Source organism: Erythrolamprus reginae, chromosome 2 (genome assembly GCF_031021105.1).
Source record: "Erythrolamprus reginae isolate rEryReg1 chromosome 2, rEryReg1.hap1, whole genome shotgun sequence".
NCBI lineage: Eukaryota > Metazoa > Chordata > Lepidosauria > Squamata > Dipsadidae > Erythrolamprus > Erythrolamprus reginae.
In genome coordinates, this window is record NC_091951.1 from 234,615,119 (window position 1) to 234,630,179 (window position 15,061).

Below are 15,061 nucleotides of genomic sequence, written 5' to 3' on the forward strand. Positions count from 1 at the left end.
AATGAATAAATCCACACTTATGATTGCTACCATTTGCTTAATGACTGTGACACTTGCTTAAAGTCCATGGTATTTGCTTAATAAAAACAGCAAAAAAAACAACAACCCCAAACCAAACAAAAAAAACCTGTCTTAAAAATCACTTATTTATTTATTTATTTTATTTTATTTATTTATTTTATTGGATTTGTATGCCGCCCCTCTCTGTAGACTCGGGGCGGCTAACAACAGTAACAAAAAACAGCATGTAAATCCAATACTAAAACAACTAAAAAACCCTTATTGTAAAACCAAACATCCATACATACAAACATACCATATATGAATTGTAAGGGCCTAGGGGGAAAGAATATCTCAGTTCCCCCATGCCTGATGGCAGAGGTGGGTTTTAAGGAGCTTACGAAAGGCAAGGAGGGTGGGGGCAATTCTAATCTCCGGGGGGAGTTGGTTCCAGAAGGCCGGGCCGCCACAGAAAAGGCTTTTCCCCTGGGCCCCGCCAAACGACATTGTTTTGTTGACAGGATCCGGAGGAGGCCCACTCTGTGGGACCTAACTGGTCGCTGGGATTCATGCGGCAGTAGGCGGTCTCGTAGATACCCTGGTCCGGTGCCATGAAGGGCTTTATAGGTGATGACCAACACTTTGAATTCTGGCCATGTGGGTGTCTCAACTTACAACCAACCTCCTGTTCCAATTAGTCATAAGTCAAGGATTACCTGTAGATATTAGGCATCATATTTGGATACTTCCATAGAGCTGGAAAACATTTTGCTTCATTTTTGGCGAAATACATCACCCCCTAAGAAATTTACTAGCTGTACAGGTGTGTCATGGAAAGCTATCTATGGTTGAATAAAATTAATTAATCCCACATCTTTATTTTATTGCCTTTACAATGATAAGACTATTGATTTAGGCCATCAAGTTTAATGTCCTCCTACCTTAGGGTTACAGAAAGGAAAGGAAGACACAGACAAATGGAATTGAGGACAAATGGAGAAAAGGACATGCAAACTGATCTACTTTCTTTAAAAAGCAAAAAAAACTTCACCCTCCAAGTGAGGGGAGTAAAGAAAGAAATAGAGGAAAGGGGGGGGGGGAGAGATGGGAAAAAATGATTTTCCTCCTAATGGCAGATCTCTTCCTCCAGAGGTTCCCATCTCAATAAACTGCTATGAGAAATGAAATCACTCCAGCATCCAATACTGGGTTTGCAATCCTTACATTTTTCCAACAAATATTTATTTTCAATATTTATTTATTTATTTATTTATTTATTCAATTTTTATGCTGCCCTTCTCCTTAGACTCAGGGCGGCTTACAACATGTTAGCAATAGCACTTTTTAAATATGTGACTGGAATTTCTCACAGGTAAAAATGTTCATGTTGTATTCGATAAGAATGATTCTTTTGACAGAATCAGCTAGTGGTTATAGATTGAAAGTGCTGGATTGAAGCCAGAACCAGTAAATAAATTAAATAATGCCAATCTGGGCTGTTGGTAGATGAGGGAAAGAAAGAAGCAGACAATATACAATATACAAAGTCACAATACAAGAAAGCTTGAATATCTGTTGTTGTGAAAACAATCTAAGTTTTTAAAAAAGATTTGTTTGAATACATAAAATGGAAAAAAAAAGTCTACAACTAATCTGGCAATGTTGGTAGATTCTACTCCTCTTACTGCTATACATTTTCTTCCTAATCACCAACAAGAATGTGTCTTTCTGTAAAAATAAAAAATAAAAAACTATCCTTCTGGGTTAAAGAAAAGAAAGATCTGATCTTCTCCTTTGTGACATTCCTTTCAGATATTTGGAAATTGTTACTACAACTGTTTGTGGTGTTCTCTTCTCAGAAATAAATATTCTTAGCTCTTTTAATCCCTCTTTTTAAGATTGACTTTTATTATCCCAATCATTAAGGTTGCCCTTCTCTGAATCTGAAACAATTTGTCTAAATCTTACTTAAAGTGTAGAATATTTATTTATTTATTTGGTGATATTTATACACCACCCAACTCCAGCAGGACTGGGGCAGCTCACAATAATAGGAAGTAGTAATTGACCAACAACAACAAAAAGTGAATGCAATTATTTCCTTTGATTTAGCAAGTACAGTAATACCTCGTCTTACAAACCTAATTGGTACCGGATGTAGGTTCGTAAGGCGAAACGTTCGTAAGAGGCTTCTCGGCATTCTTCCAAACCCGAACTCGAACTTTCCGGGTTCGGGAGGCCGCTGAGAAGCGCCACCGCCCGGCTGTCACCTTCTGAAACAACCGGGGGGCTTCTTGGTGTTCTCCCGAACGCTGAACCCGAAAGTTCGGGTTCGGGTTTGGGTTCTGGAGGCCGCCGAGAAGCGCCCGGCTGTTTCAGAAGGTTACAGCCGGGCGGCAGTGCGTGGCGGCGGCATTTTCGGCCAATTTGGAGGCTAGAAAGGAGGTGGGGAATCCCTATAGGGAATTCCATAGGCGGAGCTTTGACGTCACGAAGACGTCCGACCGGTTCCTCTTCATTTTTTTTATTGTTGAAGAGCTTGAACTCTGAGATGAGTTTATATATTTAAGCCTTTCCAGTATCAGATTCATGGGCTGCAACATGTTTTCACTTCCCTGTTCTACCAACATGCACCAGACTTTCCCAGGTCTTACTTTACGTCAGATTTAAGGTAACAGGCTGGATGCTTGCCTCCATTTATTCTACATAAGTTCCTCTGAAGACCAGTATTTATAACAAAGCTCTGCAACAATCTTCTTTATACCCATCACACAGCAAGGCAAGTACACTATCAAATTGCCCTGTAACTTATCCAGAATCCCCCCTATAGTGTACACCAGTGTTTCCCAACCTTGGCAACTTGAAGATATGTGGACTTCAACTCCCAGAATTCCCCAGCCAGCATTTGCTGGCTGGGGAATTCTGGGAGTTGAAGTCCACATATCTTCAAGTTGCCAAGGTTGGGAAACACTGGTGTACAATGGCATTGAGGAAGATAAAACTAGATCTCCCTAACAGGCAAGGAGAGAATTCCCAAGATAGAGAATTCTAGGAAAACACTGGCTATGGGAATCTAACTCCAAAAGGACATTTCTTTCTTTCAGTAGCCAAGTGTCATATATGAAGGGAGAGTACAGATTAACAGGAAGTAAGACATGAGTACAGCTGAGCTAGAGAGGCCTTTGTGTGATCAAGCAAAGCAGCTCTTAACATCCTTGTATTCTTCAGAGCCCTTGCCAACTCCTCCCTACTCTTACAGGATGACAATTTCCAGAGTAATTATTGTTTCATCTTCAGGGTTGGGTTTTTTGTGTTTTTTTTGTTATTTTGGACCACTCAAGTGTAAGCCAACTCTGTCCTTCATTTGACATGTAATTTAAGCTGTATTCAAGGGGTTCATTAAATGCAAATTGCTGAAGATGACAAGTGCAAAATGAGGGGGATGCCCCCTTCCTTCTCTTTCTTCTTTCTCTCTCTCTCTTCCCCCACCTCCATCCCCCCACTAAGCATTTGTAATGACTGGCTGATTATTGCCACTTTAACAGTTCACTTAAAAGAAAGGCCCGTCTGCTCTGCTCCTGCTATCTCCTGTCTATGTGGGTCCAAACTGTAATCAGCTGTGCTGTCAGAGCTGTGTCAAAGGCCGGGGTGCTTAGCTCAAAGACAACAGTGTGCATCAGGCAAGAGTAATTTTCCCCCTTAACAACAGCAGGTTTTATCTGCAGAGGCCCTGCAGCTGAAAAACCCCATCCATTTACTTCCCTGATTGGCTGCTGATAGATAAGTATCTTGGGTGTTCTGCAGAATAGCTGCCTTTCTTGGGGTGAGTAGGAAGCCTAAAATGAGGAATGCATTTTTTTTTAAAAAAAAAAGATCATTCAGCTATCACATTTGCCAAAAAGGGGGAAAAAAGAAGAGTAAATTAAACTTATTTTTTAAAAAGTCTTGTCAAACAGGCTAGTGTTAAATCCTGTCCTATTGTCTCTCCTATATCCCATATATCTTCTCTTCTATCCCTATATCTTTCTTCTATTCTCTCACTGATTACTTTATCCTATACTCTCTCTTCTATTCTTTCTCTAATTCTATTTCCTGGAAGGTGTCCTCTATTACCTTCATTGTGTATTATTGTGTATTGGACAAAATAAATAAATAAAATAAAATAAACTCTGCAGCAGCACATCACAGCTTTGTTCAATCTGGAGACAACCCCTTCCCCCCACCCACTAGGCACTGGAATGACAAAAGCCCACAATTCCTAGCTAGGATAAGAACTGGAACTGGGCTACAAGTGCTGAAATGCTGGAAAAGAAGGCAAGGCATCATATTTTGAAACACTGTTGAATTTTCCCTCCTCCGCACCCTTTCCTGTGAATTAAGTCCTTGCCACTTGCCACTTTTTCTCCCCACTACAACAACCTACTACATACATGATGATTTAATTTTAATCTATTAAAGACCCAGATGGCGAAATAAGACTGGTGGCAGCATTGGATAAGGAGTTAACACAAGGATTAAATTAGATATTGAGTTGAGATGTTAAGATGTTTATGTTTTATTATAAATAGAAAAAGGGAATAAAAGGGACTGGATTTTATAATATTTGTTATTTGTAGATGAAATATATCTCATGTGTGGTTAATTTTAATTAACTTAGCAAAGAAGAGGATAAAAAGTACATATTGAAAGTATTATTAGCGCTTTTTTCTCTCTCTCCGAATGTTTAACATATCTAAGAAATATTATTAATTATTATTTTAAGCATTGATTCTGTGTTTTTTATTGCTCATGTTGTTTTATTGTATGTTGAAAGAAAAATAAAGAAAAATTTTATACCCGGAAACAAAGTACTAATTATTGTATTGTCAATTTAGCAATTCTTCTGCCTGTACCTCAAACCTGTCTGCCTTTTTAAATATTAGGTAACATTCCCCAAATAAAAACACATTTTGGATAGGGCAGAGGAGGACAAGAGATTTCTCAAAGTGTAACTTTGAAGTGGCAGCCACCTCCCACACAGGGAAACATTTCTTTTTCATTGTTTGACTACAGAAGAAAAAATTGAAGAATAGAATCTGGTAAAATAATGAAATTCAATTGCAAATCAAGTACGGTAAATAGGTGATAATTTTTTTGTAAATATGAAATGGATGCAAAGTTCAAGAAACTAAGCAATGCTTCCCATTTTAATGTGAGAAACCCAGACAGGGTGAAAGAGAAAGGTGAAAGTAGTTATACACTGAGTTTAATAAATACTTGCATTTAGATATTAGAAGACTAAATAATTGGTTACTGAACTATATGTACCAGTAGTGGATTCTATAAAACCCTTCGCACATGGGCAGAAGCATCCCGGGTGGGTAGGCGGAGTCTCCCACCACTGGCGCTACTGGTTCTAAGAACTGGGCTGAACCAGGAGCAACTAACCGCTGATATGTACCCTTGTGAATGGTACAGAACAACATGTCTGTTTTATATACAAATATGCCCCCAGACACCTCTAATACTGGAATGAGAGGTAAAAAGCCTCCCTCCTTCCTTTTCTACCAGATAATAACATCAAGCAAGTGAAAAAGTCACGCTGCTGTTTACAAAAACTGTCCTTAACTTCACAGAATTGCTGAAAATCACTACTGAGTTGAGACAAATAAAGGATTGTCAAAGAATTGGTGGATCCAAACCAAAGCAACACTCACAGACCTCCTGAGATTTGTAGGAAGCACCACTCAATGCAACTGGACCAAATTCAATAAACCAAGATTGATGTTAAAACCAGATTGATGTTTAGTAAACCAGGATTGATGATGCTATCATGGTCTGGTTTTAATCTGAGTAACAATTAAAGAAGACTGGTGGATGCTTCTACAAAAAAACTTTCATCAATTCCAAACTCCATATATTAAATTAAACTCCATATATTAAATTAATCAAGAGATTAAGCTATTACAAAAGGATTAACACTGGAGGAATAAAAAGAAAATCAGATAATCTGGATAAATTTGGTAAACCTAAGGCAGCTACATATCTCCATTCTTATTAAAATACAAATCAGGAGCTGTCAAAAGATCTTCCAGCTGCCCAATTCTATTTCTGTTTAAATTACAATTTAGAATTTGTAGCTTGGCTAAAGCAGCTGGCCTGCGCTGACGCATGGTTTATTTCATACTTGCCTACAGATTTTTTTTAAAGTTTAAGTCTGGAGCATGGTGGGGTGGGGAGGGAGGGACCAGAGGATGGTCCCTTTACTTGCATGACTGAGGTTTAATAACGCATTTTCAGTTGCAAGATTTTCAAGGCACATTCCATGTATAAAACCAAACAAGATGTACTTGGCCCAGTATTAATTTCAAGCAAAAAATAACCTAGTTCCTAAACTCAATGAGAATGAATTAATTTTCTTTAAAATGTTGGTGGAATGCTGGAATAAAATAGAATATGTATGTTTCATTGGTTACTAATTTATGTTCGGTTCATTTACATATGGATCCCATATTTAAAACTTAAATGAAAAATATCCTTGTAAATCATAACAATGATTATGTACCCGTCTATAAATTCTGATTAATCCAGGAATTCTCAATGTTTCTTCCCACCATCTTCACCCTCTCAAGTGTAAAGTGAAGGTGGAATCCTGAACCTGGTTATTTGCTTGCAGGTATTTCAATGCCCAAGTAGGTAACATCATCAGTGCTAGTGAGTGTGGTATTTCGTCTCTGTTTATATAACAGTAGAACTCTAAGTCTGTAAGCAAACAGCCAGGCTCAGAGAGCACCAAGGAATCCTCACTTCAATCTCTTGAATACACATATTCTCTTTTATTCAAACTGAATGCGGCAAAACACAGCATAAAATGCTTTCCCCAGAGAAACCATGCAACATTCACCCTAAGATGACTTTTCAAACGAGGGCTTTCATCAAAATCATTTTCACTGAACTTAAGAGGGTTTTTTAATCTGCACTCTTCTGTAAAAATTGTGGGAAGGACAATTCCCACAATCATATATGGGATAAGCTGCCCTGAGTCTGCGAGGAGAAGGGCGGCCTATAAATCTAATAAATAAATAAATAATAAATCCTAGATTACTTTAAAAGTTAGTCAAAATCATGGAGGGGAAACATATGAATTGCTATTAATTACTGTGCTATGCTCCCTGGTTTCAAAAACAAGATCCTTAGGAGCAATAACAAGAGATTTACTTCTGATGAAAAAAGGATGGTTATGACTTCAACACTACACCTGTTTCTTACTCTTAAAACAAGGTGCCATATTAAGTCTACACTACTATTAATCTTCTCATCGTTCCCATCACCAATCTCCTTCCACAAATGACTGTATGACTGTAACTTTGTTGCTTGTATCTTTACAATTTATATTGGCTAGTTCCTAATATGATTTGATTGCTTATTTGTACCCAGACTATCATTAAGCGTTGTACCTTATGATTCTTGACAAGCCAATCTTTTCTTTTATGTACACTGAGAGCATATGCACCAAAACAAATTTCTTCCAATCCTATTTGGCCAATAAAATTCTATTCTATTCTATTCTATTCCTAGACAAAGCTCTGGTTTGCTTTGGCAAAGTTCTTCTGGCCTTTGCAATATATCAAATAATTTTGGGTTTAAAAAGTTCTCATTAATGCCAAAAAAGCATACAAGCAAAGCTCAACATCAAATTCGGAAATTTCAACACTTTTCTAAATGAGTATGTCTCCGTACCTCTACACAAACACTTCTGAATTTCTAATGGGAGAGGGCAAAGAGGGAGAAGAAACCAGTGAAGAGCATCTACACAGTCTTGTTCTTTCCAGCCAAATGACAAAAATGATGTTGCAACTGAAGCCCCTCCCATTTTGAGTATGTGTGATATCACAGGGCATTTAAAAATGAAATAGCAGGGCTTTTATTGCAGTACCATGATGCTGCTTTTGGGAATTTTGCCCCCACCTTGTCCCCCCATGGACAGCACTGAGATTAAAGCAAAAGAATAATGTGCAAAAATGTTGGACTACTGACTCACAATTATTGAAGTCCTTTAGTTGTTGCTATTCTATCAAATTCCCCTGCTGAATTGTGAACTTTCCTCAGTTTGCATCCCATCACATTGACCATTTTTTTTTAAAAAAAAGATGTTGGCAAATATTTTCCAGGGTATTATATACATTGTGTGGTTTTACTGATCTGGCAAAGAGTTTTCCTTGGGCATGACCTCAAAAAGCAACCGAAAAATGTAATGCAGATGCCAGAAATTGAGCATTTCAAACTGCTTTTCTGCAATCCAAATATAGCAGGGTGGCAACTACATTCGCTCACAGGGAGGCTCCAAAGACCACCATGCATTCTGATCAATAGAGCAAGGATCATCTTTCCATCGTGCCCTTTGCCTACTCAGCAAGAAGAAAATTTATATTTCAGGTGTAAAACCCACTTCTAATCTGTTTAACTGCTTCAGGAACCAGAGGCAATTACACCTAATGGAAGTTACACATCTCCATTAAAATTCATGTCAAGCAAGTACTGATGGATTTTTTCTTCATAAAGCTCTAGCCCCCTGGGAGCAGTAGTGTGCAGGGGACACGCAGGAGGGGAAAATGGAAGATACTCTTAAGAAAAACCATTCGTAAGCACCATCGAGAAATATTCCTTGGAATAACAAAACAACGGAGTTGGAAAGGTCTTAAGTGTAGATTGAATCTGAAGGAACTTCTCCATTGACGCAGCCAATTTATTTTTCACAGCTTAATCCTCACACAATATTAAAACCAAATGTACACCCTTCTATATTTTTATACATCCTGCTTCTTTCCCAAAATCTCATAGCTCAATAAGTAGGGTTACCCCTCCACCCTCTTATAACAACTTTGTGCAGGGTCTTAAGAAAAAGAAGGTTCTCTCTGCAATATTTGCACAAGCACTTCTGAAGTACTACACAAAAGCTCTCCTTTGTTTCTTGAATTGCCTACTGCTGCTTTTACAATGAGGTCTTGTTAAGTAGCCACCATTCAGCTGCCTAGTGTAAAGTCCTCCATGACTTTTCCAGATATGTGCTGACCTACAAAATAAACACCACTCTGGATTGGATGAGAAGCAGTAAAATGACAAGATTCACCTCTTTCATCCAGATTTAATCTGGTTTGAGCCTCCTTCCTTCCCAGCCAATTTTGATTTTCTTTATTAACAATAAAAATTCCTGAGAGAGATCTTACTTCCCAACAAATTTGGCTAACAACATGAATTGCAACAAGCCCTACTGTAGAATCACCAGTTATCCTGCTTTTGCAGAGATATTTCAACAATTTGATTTGTTTTCTGTCTCTCACACTCCGTTGCTACTCTTTACTTTTTTTAGATCCCAAAATTCAAAACCCCACCCACTGATACATATTGCCAGATCAGTCACATTTTCAGAAACAGCTTCAAAAGTCTGATATCTATGAAGATCATAAATAAAAGTATTTACTAATGCATCGAAGACCACGTCAACTGCAATATTCTCTCCCCAGAAGTGAGGTAGGCCCCCACTCTTTTAGTCTTTTGGAAAGATTTGAAAACATGGTTCTATTCTTTTATATTTGGAACTCACAGAGAACACAACTGTGAGGTTGGTTGGTACCCTGAAAGCTCCCCCCACCTTTTAATCAACTTTTAAAATTGAATTTTAATAATCCTTGTCTTTCCCCCCCAATTTTATACAGTTTTTAGATTTAAATAATTAGTTTGCATACCACCTGGAAATGATTTCAAAATTTGATAAATTAATAAATGTACCAGAAATCAGTATGACTTTGCCAAGAACAAATCTTGCCAGACCAAACATACCTTATTTTTTGATTGGAAAATATCCTTAATGGATTGTGGGAATTCAGTAGACGTAGTATCCTTTAACATCAGAAAAATAATGGACTCTGCGTCTTACAATATGCCGATTATCAAAGTGTTGTGGCCCGCCAGCAGCCCGTGTAGCTGGCAGCTGATTTTGATAGCAAAGAGGCTGATAAAACTGTTCAGAAAAAGCTGTTTTAAACTGTATTTGTGTTTGATGACTACTAAGAAAGCTCATTAGTAGTCCTTAATTAGTAAAGTTTGTACAGACTTTATGTGTGTTGCATTCTTTACGGTCCATAGCTGGGACAATTTGTATAAAACAGTGGTCCCTAACCCCTGGGCCTTTGCCACTATTGGGCCACGAGCCATAAGAAACCGGACTATGGAAATGGAGAGGGCAAACACATGTACGTGTGCATACCCATTTGTGTGAGCAACTTGCACATATGCCTGCTGCTCATTCAAATGAAGCTGCACACATGTACACTTTCATAGATCCATTCTCTCTTTCCCTCACCCCTGGTCTGCAAAACCGAAAACAATTGACAACTCTAGTATAAAAAGAAAATTGTTCTTTCTCATTAAATTGGAAAGAGCTACCAACTGGGCTACAACAAGGATCAGTCCTAGAACTTCTATTTTTGAATATTTCTATTAGAAATTCTGATAAGTACAGTGATCCCTCGAGTTTCGCGATCTCGATCTTCGCGAAACGCTATATCGCGATTTTAAAAAAAAATTAATAAAAAAAAAACCACTTCCGGGTTTGGCTTCGGGAGTCAGCTGGGAAGCGGCGCGGCTGTTTTAAAAGGTCGCAGCCGGCCTGGGGGGCTTCCCAGCACCCCCCCGAACCCCCAACCTGGGTCCGGGGGGGTGCTGGGAAGCCCCCCAGGCCGGCTGCGACCTTTTAAAACAGCCGCGCCGCTTCCCAGCTGAGTCCTGAAGCCAAACGCCAAAGGCGAACTTCCGCGTTTGGCTTCAGGACTCAGCTGGGAAGCGGCGCGGCTGTTTTAAAAGGTCGCAGCTAGCCTGGGGGGCTTCCCAGCACCCCCCCGAACCCCCAACCTGGGTCTTCCCGGCCGCCCATGCAAAGGGGAAACCCCGTCTCCTCGCTGATGCCCGCCGCTCGCCCGCCCGCCAGCAAGAGGGGGAAGACCCAGGGAAGGTTCCTTCGGCCGCCCAGCAGCTGATCTGCTCGGTAGCGCAGCAGCAGCGAGGAGCCGAATCGGGGTTTCCCCTTTGCGTGGGCGGCGGGGAACGCAAACTCCACCATCTACGCATGCGCGGCCATAGAAAAAAGGGTGCGCATGCGCAGATGGTGTTTTTACTTCCGCAACCCTACATCGCGAAAAATCGATTATCGCGAGGGGTCTTGGAACGGAACCCTCGCGATAATAGAGGTTTAGGTTTAGGTTTATTGGATTTATATGCCGCCCCTCTCCGCAAACTCGGGGCGGCTCACAACAATAATAAAAAAACAGTACAGTACACAATACCAAATCCAATGCCCACCCATCCAGATGTATATGCAGAAGTAATGCTGGTCAGAGTCAGATGATATAAGATCGAATGGTGTAGTTAACACTCTAGAAAAGAAATATGTCCAACCTGTGCAAAGGAACATTTTCCACAATAAAAATCGGAGCACTGTCAAAGTTTGCTCAGGGATTTGACATTACTCCAAAGTAAGCAACTATAATATTGCAACATATGATGATAGGATGATGAGATATTTTTATTTTCCAACCCTATCTAAAATTATTTTGTTTGTTTTACTGGGAAGAAGAGGTGTCACAGAAGTTTATTATTTTAAGGAATTACAATATTGTAAAGTTTAGAACTTGAAAGTTTAAAACTCTTCTAGAAGAGAGAAATAACACATTGAAAAAGAGAACTGAAAATTTCAGTATGAAATTTAATACGGACTGTACTTGGTAACAAAAATGAAGTGCCTGGATACTGGATAGGGAATATTGACTTGATAATAGCACTTGGGGGGAAAAGCTCTTGGGATAGTAGATTAAAATTCAGACAGACAGCATTTTGATGAAGCTGTGAGGAAGTTTAGGCTGCACTTACAGGAATATAATTTCCAAGTTGTGCAAAAGTAATTAATAATCTATCGTAGTCATACCTTGCCTTGAGTGCTGTGTCCAATTCTGGTGCCACACCAGTGGTGGGCTATGAGCCGGAATGCTAAAATGTGAAGGTAGCAAAATCACGCACAGAGCCACAGGTAAAACCTCGCCGAAACACAGGCGCAATTTTGCTACCTCCACAGGTGCAGCTGCAAAATCACGCTGATCCCGCAAGAACTTATGAGCTCAATTTAGCGTTCCGGCTCGTAGCCCATCACTGTGCCACACTTAGAAAAGGATTCAGAAAAATACAACAAATTCAAAGAAGCAAAATGAAGATGATATAACTACTGTAGAAATTGAGTCCAATGTATAAAGACTAGAGGAGCTGAATACATATGGGACACAAAATAATGGATTTAAATTAGATGAAGACAAAATTTGATTGAGTGCTAAGAAAAATTTCTCAACAGGAACAGCACAACAAGTTTGGAAGAATCCTTCCCTTCATAATTTAATCTTTGGTCTATACCAATAATGGCAAACCTTTTCAGGTGCCAAAAGGGTGCGTGTACATGCGTGCCCACACCCATAATGCAATGCCCTCCCTCGCGCATATGCACAACCCCCATGTTGCCCCCCCATGCTATTTTTCCTAAACCCTGGGGAGTGTGAAAATGGCTGAAAAGAAAGCTGAAAATCAACTGGCCAGCGCACACAGGCTTGCCATCACTGGTCCATACAATTATATTTAAGTATTTGAAATGATGATTGGGTAGCTTGCTTGATGCTATTTATTTTTTACTTCTGGGTGTTAGTTTGTGCAGCACACAGTGAATTAACATTATCTTAATTAGGAATATATGTAATTTACTCCTCGTCTTTTTATTGAACAAGCCCATGCCTAGGAGTTAGTATATAGCACTAGCTACCCAATGTTGCTCACTTTCTGACTACTGATTGTTTCCCCATATTCTCTAGTCTAATGCAACACAATAGCATCTGGATTGAAAAACTCCCAGAAACCATTAGTTGGCAGTAAAGAGTTAAGAAGCTTAAGAAAGTGTGATTGTGCCTCAAAATGAGTGTTTACTGGACTGCTGAGGAAACAGAGTACAGATTTGGATGGACACCAAAATATAGTGAATTCTCACCAACACATCTTTCTTCATTGCGAAAATAACATGTAGACTGACCTTTCTTGTAAAGATAATAAACAATATTTAGCACAAATTAAGAGACATGAAGGCAGATGGAAGAAATCAATGACAGCAAAGGAGGAACTCATACCCATAAACAGACATTAGATGAGCATAATAAAATACCCCAACATAATATGTCAATTAAAATGTGCATTTCCATGTTATTCAATTGTCTGGTATACTAGCCCAGAGCATGAACATTTAATGGAGAAATTGATCCTTAGCCAGTTTATCCATAAGCTAAATGACATTCTCATCTGGCAAAGAAAAGAACATTAAGATTGTCAAAGAATATGGAATTTTATTTGAGAGGAAACACTACCATACTGATGTTCAGCTGTAGCAAATTGCTTGGGGATAATTCAAACCATTTAGATAATAAAGAGACAATGCTCCTATCTGATAAGGTTTTTTTTTAAAGAGTATGTCTTACTGGATAATTTTCTGATGAAATGTTAACATTTGTCCCTTCTTCAGACTTTTCACAACCACAGCTAAACTTTTCAGTACTTGGTAACTTGTTTTTTTTAATTTGCCAATAATTATATTAAATCTGCATATTTGCTTATTTATATCCATTTTTATAAAACTATCACAAAAAAGCCCCCTCTGCACAGTAGGCTTTGAAAAACAGTAACCAATATCATGAATGTAAGGTTATAAATGTGAAGGAACCTATTAGTTAATATTGTCCCTTCCCTCATTTTAGCAGAAATAAATGGAATACTGTATTGCAAATCTTGATGAGGTTCAGATTGAACTGTGAAAAAGACAAAAGTTGTGCATGCGTTAATAGCAGGGGCATCAATACAAATGTATTTTCAAGTTTATAAAAATGCTTGTGAATGGGTGAAGGATGAATACAGGGTATATTCAATTAAGAACAAAAGATAGTTCATGTAATAAATAAGAAGCAGCCATGAGAAAAAAAATTCCATGAGATGAATCAAGCTCTACAACTAGGCATAACTTTAGATCACTTTAAATATTTAATTTAATTTAATTTCAATATTTAAAAGACTACAAATAACTTTAGACCAACCCTGTTCATTCAATTTGTGCTGAATGGAACTCCCATCACCCACAGCAGTGCTTCTCAAATAGTTGAGCGGGCCCCCCCTGGGCTGGCATGGAGCAATGCCAAGGGGGGCCTGTAATCCTAGGGAACCTGGGTTTTTTGCCACAGTTAGTAGGGTTTTTTTTTGCAACAAACAATAGCACACAGCACAGAGCAGGAGATATAAAGCACAGATAACAAACCTTTAAGAGACACCATGGAAAAATATTAATAGGGATGAAAAGAGAGGAGGAGAGAGACAGATAATAAGACAAATGTAAGTCTCCTAAAAGCTAAGATGAAAAAATATGACAAAATGTATGTAGCACTTGGCTTCACTGTGACTATGGTGGGAGATGAGGAAAGACCAGTATGTTTACTATGTCTGAAAATGTTGGCAGTGGACAGCCAAATAAATTAAGGCATCACTTAAACACATTATACCCAATCACACTGCTAAGCCACTTGAGGGTTTTTTGCGCCCCTCCAATCCCCTGGTGGAGGGTTGGAGGGGTGCAAAATGTTTATTTTTTCCTGTGGGGAGGGCGTAACAGAAAATAATTGAGAAGCACTGACCCACAGCAAGATTGCCAATGGCTGTGTTGACTGGTAGATGGTAAGTAGGTTCAAACCTACCTGGTAGATGGCAAGTTGTGTTTTGATGATTTGGTGAGGGGGAAAAAATGAAATGACACACCTATTTTTGGACAGAATTACATATCAAGCTCAACTGATATGAATACTAGTTAACTATATACTCTAGTACAGTGATTTTCAACCTTTTTTGAGCCGCGGCACACTTTTTACATTTACAAAATCCTGGGGCACACCACCAACCAAAATGACACAAATCTAATAAATAAATAAATAAATACATACATACATACATACATACATAC

The 15,061-nt window shown here is 38.8% G+C and overlaps 1 protein-coding gene across 1 annotated transcript in view; it reads right to left on the reverse strand.

Moving 5' to 3' along the window:
* The window catches only part of SHB (SH2 domain containing adaptor protein B), a 170,121-nt gene that overhangs the window by 109,572 nt on the left and 45,488 nt on the right, over positions 1–15,061 (reverse strand). The window lies entirely within an intron of this gene.